Below are 6,466 nucleotides of genomic sequence, written 5' to 3' on the forward strand. Positions count from 1 at the left end.
TTTTCCAATGAAAAGGAATATGTTAGTGTTGCTCAAATGCAATTGAGAATGAGAGAGGACATGCTGATTGCATTGTAATGGGTGTGATGGGTGCATATGGGCATATGACCGGTGTTTTGAAAGTACAGACCTTGGAAAATTATGTTTCTAAATCTATGACAAACTTTTGTTAATTTTTTCCGCCATTACTCAAATAAAATTGCTAGAAAATCAAAAGATGCATTTATGATGCAAACAAAGGAATATAACAATACACAACTCCTGCACAATGTTGGGTGGTAAGAGGTTATGGTGATCTTCACAGACTATTATTGATTCCATGATGTATTCATATAAGAAATAACCATAGAGTATAACCGTTTAGACTGATATAGCAAAACAAAAATTCAACGATTACAGAGCAATAACCTAGCTGTGGTAATAGACATTACAAGGTTCATGTAATATAAGATAAACAAAGATATTAATAATAAACATACCTATTAGCTCATCAAATACTAGTTCAATGATTATATTCTCTGCACTTAAACTCAGCAAAACAGACAGATTTAAATCATTTAGCTCAAAGAAATTAATCTTCACTCACCAATGTGAAAAGAGAAGACTAACTGCAGCAGATGGTCAAGCCACAAACAATGTGACGCTAAGACGTTGTGCTACAAGATCAGGCTCTGTGATTGGCCAGCACAGCTGCACTCTGTTATGGCTATTGTTCTTTCACCATGTATAATTATGGTAAGAAAAGTGAGGTTGAGTATTTTAGGTCATACACTTAGAGTCGAACTACTCTTTAGTATTTATTTGGGTGTCTGTTTCGGGCATGGCCAAATCCGCTAATATATTAGTAGTAAGCCCGACTCGCTATACAAAACAGTAATATGCCGAAATAATAATCATAAAATGCAGTCCGCAGCGCACTACAACTACCAGAAATGATGTCATCACCTATCCTGCCTTTTTATTATATGCGTACTAGTAGTGTACATACCGTTGCACAAAATTGAATTAGAAAGGTAAGCTCTATTTTCCATTAGCTCATATCATGTGCAATTCTTTGAAACGAGAGTAAGATGTTTGCTTATCTTACTGCTAGCAAATGTGTGCGTATTTCAGAGAGCCTTTGTTGCGCAAATATTGACTCTGTGATTTTGGCAAGGAAATGTGGCAAAGAAACCTCGACAACTGGAAACAATTTGAGGTTGAATGCTGTTCCTGTCACCACTGGTAGCCTTTTTAAGAACTGATGTTTGCAGGGCAAGTGTTACAAATTACCATGCCACAACTGCTTTCCAAGTTCACACTACAATTTTGCCTGAAAGCCGTTGACTTATGCTAGTTTAAATTTTTTGAGCTCTCTCTCATATCTGTTGAGCTGGTGGCCATAATAGGCCGATGTAAGCAGATTAATTCTGATGATTTATTTTTAGCAACAAGTACAAAGCATTGCCGAACAGGAACAGGAAACAGAAAATGTGATTCACACAATCGTAATACATGAATAGATTGGAGTTGCCTACTCCGTACCGAGAGCATAATTCCTAATTAATAGTGAATATACTATTTATCACATGTCTAGCATACAGTGCCAGATTGTCAGTTCAACATGCCCCCTCAAGCTGGAGCTCGTGTGTTTGGTTGTAATGAGCAATTCGACCAAGTGGTTTAGTTAGGAGGTCAGCTAGGTTGCTCTTAGTATCGACGTGTACATACGATATAGCAGTTTGTTGTCGAACGAAATGGAAACGGATGTCGATATGCTTAGTGCGGCTATGTTTGCTGGCCGTGTCCTTAGTTAGTGCAATAGCACTTTGGTTGTCAACATGTATAATAGTAGGATTAGATTGTGGCATACCAAGAGAAGAACACAGTTGTCGTAAATACAATGCCTCTTTGGTGCCTTCTGCAATCGCCATATATTCAGCTTCGCTGGATGATAATGCAACAGTAGGTTGCTTACGCGATTTCCAGCTAATGGGTGTGCCTCCGAGATTAAAGAGGTACCCTGTGGTTGAGCGTCTGTCATCGCAGTCACCACCCCAGTCAGAATCAGTAAAGCCTAGCAATGTGCCATTAGTTGGTGTGAATGTGAGAGAGTATGATTTTGTAGCTTTTATGTAGCGCAGAACTCTTTTCACAGCAGCAACATGTGACTTAGTTGGTTTCTCTAAAAATTGAGAAAGCTTGGAAACGATCCAACTGATATCAGGTCGGGTTCCTGTCATTAGGTATATAAGGCTTCCTATAGCTTGGCGGTATGGAAAGTTAGTGTCGATATTGTCGGTATCAGTAGCCTTTCTGAGTGTTAATGTATTCTCGGCTGGCGTTTTAGCTGGCTTACAGTCTGTCATGTTAACACGCTTGAGTATCGCTTCTGCATAACGTTCTTGACACATTTGGTAATTGCCGCTAGCTAGTCGTTGAAAATCAATGCCTAAGAACCATTGTAACTTACCACGGTCATCCATTCTAAACTTGTCATGTAGGGATTGCTTTGTGGTAGTTATCAGCTCTTGGCGGTTGCTTCCAACTATGATGTCGTCTACCCAGAATAAAATGATTATCTGATCATCTCCATCTTGTTTAGTGTATAAACATGGATCAATATCATTGGCAGCGTAGCCTATAGATTTCAGATAGTCGGTTAGTGTGGTGTGCCAGTTCCTGCCACTCTGTTTTAGTCCATATAGTGACTTGTTTAGATGACATGTGAGATGTGTGTTTCTGGCATCCACTTGCTCATATCCAGGAGGCTGCTGTACATAGATATCTTTGTCTATAAGAGCATTTAAGTATGCACCCTTTACATCAAGTTGATGTAGGTGTAAGTTCTCATTTACAGCTTTCTGTAGTAGAATTCGAATAGATGTGAACCTAGTAGTAGGCGAATAAGTCTCGTCATAGTCTATACCCTTTATCTGTGAATAGCCTCGGGCCACATACCTTGCTTTGTACTGTATCTTGCCTGGTTGACTACCTTGTTTAATGGTGTACACCCAGCGGCCTTTGGTCTCCTCACGATTGACAGGAAGAGGTTTTATGGTCCATGTATCATTAGCTTGCAGTGTAGATATTTCAGCGTCCATTGCAGCTTTCCACTGAGTAGAGTTATCAGATTTGATTGCCTCTTCATAAGTCGTTGGTATGAGAGGAACCAGGTTTGTAGTGTATGCATAATCAGTTACTGACAGATAATAATCAGATAGATAAGGTGGAGTTTTCCTCTCTCTATGTGGTCTGGTAGCTACATGAATGGAAGTTGTCTGCTCAGTACTATGGTCAGCTTGCTGTAGTGTTACTGGCTGGTTCACTGGCTCAGGTTCCTGGTCCGAAGGCATGGTACCAGAATCATTGTCCCTTGTTATGGCTTGACTTGTACCACGGAGAGGCATGCTACACGGATCTACCTCAGGCATTTCATGGTTTCGGGAACTGTTATCATGTATAGTGACATTACGCGTCGTGATGACTTTGTTGTCACTGAGTACATAACATCCATGGTTTTGCAGATTGACACCTAAGTATATTCCTACATTCCCACGTTTATCTAGCTTTTGTTTGTATCCGTCAATGTAGTGGGTACAAGGGGAACCAAAATTATGAAGTTTTGACATGTCAGGTTTTGCGTTAGTAAATAACTCGTAGGCTGTAGACTTAGTGCGTCTTTGATAGCTCCTGTTTCTCAGATATTGAGCATGTCGCACAGCGTAGGACCAGTAGCTTTTAGGAAGCTCTGTATCAGCTAACAAGCATCTTGACATTTCTAGTAGCGAACGCCAAGACCTCTCGGATTTTCCATTCTGATATGGAGTATGGGGTGCCGTAGTTGTGTGTTTAATACTATTTGATAACAGTATCTTCTTGAATGAGTCAGACATGTACTCACCTCCATTGTCACTGTGTAGTTCCTTTACCTTTCCAATAGGTGCAATGTCTGCGAGAAACTGTTGTAGCGCAATGTGTGCTTCACTTTTAGCTCGTAGTAGATAGATAAATATCATGCTTGAATATTCGTCAATAAAGTTCATGATATAATGATGTCCTTCTCTAGAAGATGGTGATATGGGACCACATAGGTCTGAGTGTACACGCTCTAGAGGTTTTGTAGCATAGATAGGAGGATTGTCATGTGACTTTGGTAGACGTGTCATTTTGTTGGTGGTGCATGTAGTACATGTTGGAGTTGATGTAGTTTGGCTTACTTTCATACCAAGTGTTACTTTTTGTAGGTTGAGAACATCTTCATGGTTTAAGTGTCCTAGGGCTACATGCCATTCATCTAGTGACTTCGTAACATTGGCTGATTCGTCAGCGGTGTTGATAGTTGATGGCGTATCGGATACAGTGTGTAAGTAGTACAGTTTACCGTGTTGGGCTATGTCGAAATCTGTACCGTTAGCTGTGAGTTTGGTGTTATCTTTCGCAAATGTTATTTCCGCACCAGTTTGCACAGCAGATTGCACCGAAAACAAACTAACTGGAAACTCAGGGGCTAGTAGTGCATCATTTAGTGTCACATTTTGTTGCCTGCCTTTAGAATCGATTATGGTAAATTTAGCTTTACCTTTGGCTGTCACCAATTCATTTGTCTTGTGTCCATCTGCCATTTGCATGAAATGTCGCTTCGGGTCGAAACTTCTATCGTAAGATACAAAATGGCTGGAGTTGTTGACCATGTGGCATGTGGCCCCACAGTCTACTAATAGTTTATTGTCATTGTGATATATCGTGTTGGCGTATTCAGTGTCATCTGCGCTGACGGTGAATGAGAATTCAGTTGATTCTGTAGCAGTATTTGCAGTTGAGTTAGAACCTGTTTTATGGGCTCGTTCTTTGGTACGACATACCTTTTCAATATGTCCCTGCCTTAGGCAGAAGGTACATTTCAGTTTAGACTTAGAACGGCATTCAGATGAAGTGTGATTGGACTTACCACATGCCATACATCTTGGTTGTGTAGTAGTGGCATTGGCAGTAGCACGCGGTTGTTGTTTTCTTATTGTAGATCGAGTCGCTAGTGCAGATGCTGTTTGTGATGCAAGACGCATTGCTTCGGTATTAGCATAGTTGTGGACGGCAGCTTTGAAGTCTGATAAAGACTTTGCTTTGTCTAGCTGTGTGTGTATGACCACAAATGGTTTATATGCTTCTGGTAAACCTTTTAGTATCATAGCAATGATGAGATTGTCGGAAATGGTTTCCTTTGCACTTCTCAAGCCTGTAGCTGCACGCTCAGCTCTGATAATAAAGTCAGTAATATCCTCGTTATCGTGCATACGTAAGGTTGTAAGTTCTTCATATAGTGTTAATACTCGCGGCTTTTCTATAGACGCGTAATGTTGTCTTAGTACTTTGAGAGCATCTCTGCCATTGTCTTTGGCATCATTCATAATTAATTGTAATGATCTCTCATCCAGAACTTGAACCAGTTCTGCATATGCTGTTCTGTTCTTGGTAGGAAAATCATTATCATCATCATCGTCTCCTTTAGGTAATATGGCTTTGTATACTGCCCTATCCTGTGTGTAGAGATAATTGATGAATCTCGTTTTCCATATTGTGTATGATTGCTGATTTCCATCAAAATATAGTTTGCTTCTAGCACTGGGCCCATAACCTGTTGAGCTGGTGGCCATAATAGGCCGATGTAAGCAGATTAATTCTGATGATTTATTTTTAGCAACAAGTACAAAGCATTGCCGAACAGGAACAGGAAACAGAAAATGTGATTCACACAATCGTAATACATGAATAGATTGGAGTTGCCTACTCCGTACCGAGAGCATAATTCCTAATTAATAGTGAATATACTATTTATCACATGTCTAGCATACAGTGCCAGATTGTCAGTTCAACAATATCATGTTAATGATATTGCTGCTAAAATAAATACTACTGTGCAGCCTGCTGTATAAATAATACCATACACTCCCATGGTGTTAAACTTCTTTTACATAAATTTAGCCTAAAGTAGAGAATTTAAGCAAAGATTTTGCATTGTATAATTTGAGGACATCCATACAACATAAAGTCGAAGCAGGTTTTCGAATTCGATTTGAATAACGAACGTCCCATTGTTAGCTTTAAAAATATTGTTTACCATTTTGCCATGTTTGGGAGAGGAAACTGAGTACACATACTCACATAAAGTCACACAGCTGCAAACCACATAGGTTTCTTGTTTTATCCCACATTTGTTTCCACGAAGACAAAATGAGTAAGCAATTTTGTCATACTACATGTAAGTTTAATTAGAAATGAACATGAAAGTGGCTTAGCTAAGTTTGTTCTATCAAAATCGTATCCTGGACCTATCCACTTTTCATTAACGACTACGATGTTCTTACAAATTCTAATTATACACCCATGTATACGATCTCTACCGATTCTTGTTTCTAATCTGCCCCAAGGATGATGTTTTTTTTCAAGCACCTTGGCTAGACCATCGGTTTGGAAAGGATCGCCTGCT

This window comes from Watersipora subatra, chromosome 2 (genome assembly GCF_963576615.1).
Source record: "Watersipora subatra chromosome 2, tzWatSuba1.1, whole genome shotgun sequence".
In the NCBI taxonomy this organism is placed as follows: Eukaryota; Metazoa; Bryozoa; class Gymnolaemata; order Cheilostomatida; family Watersiporidae; genus Watersipora; species Watersipora subatra.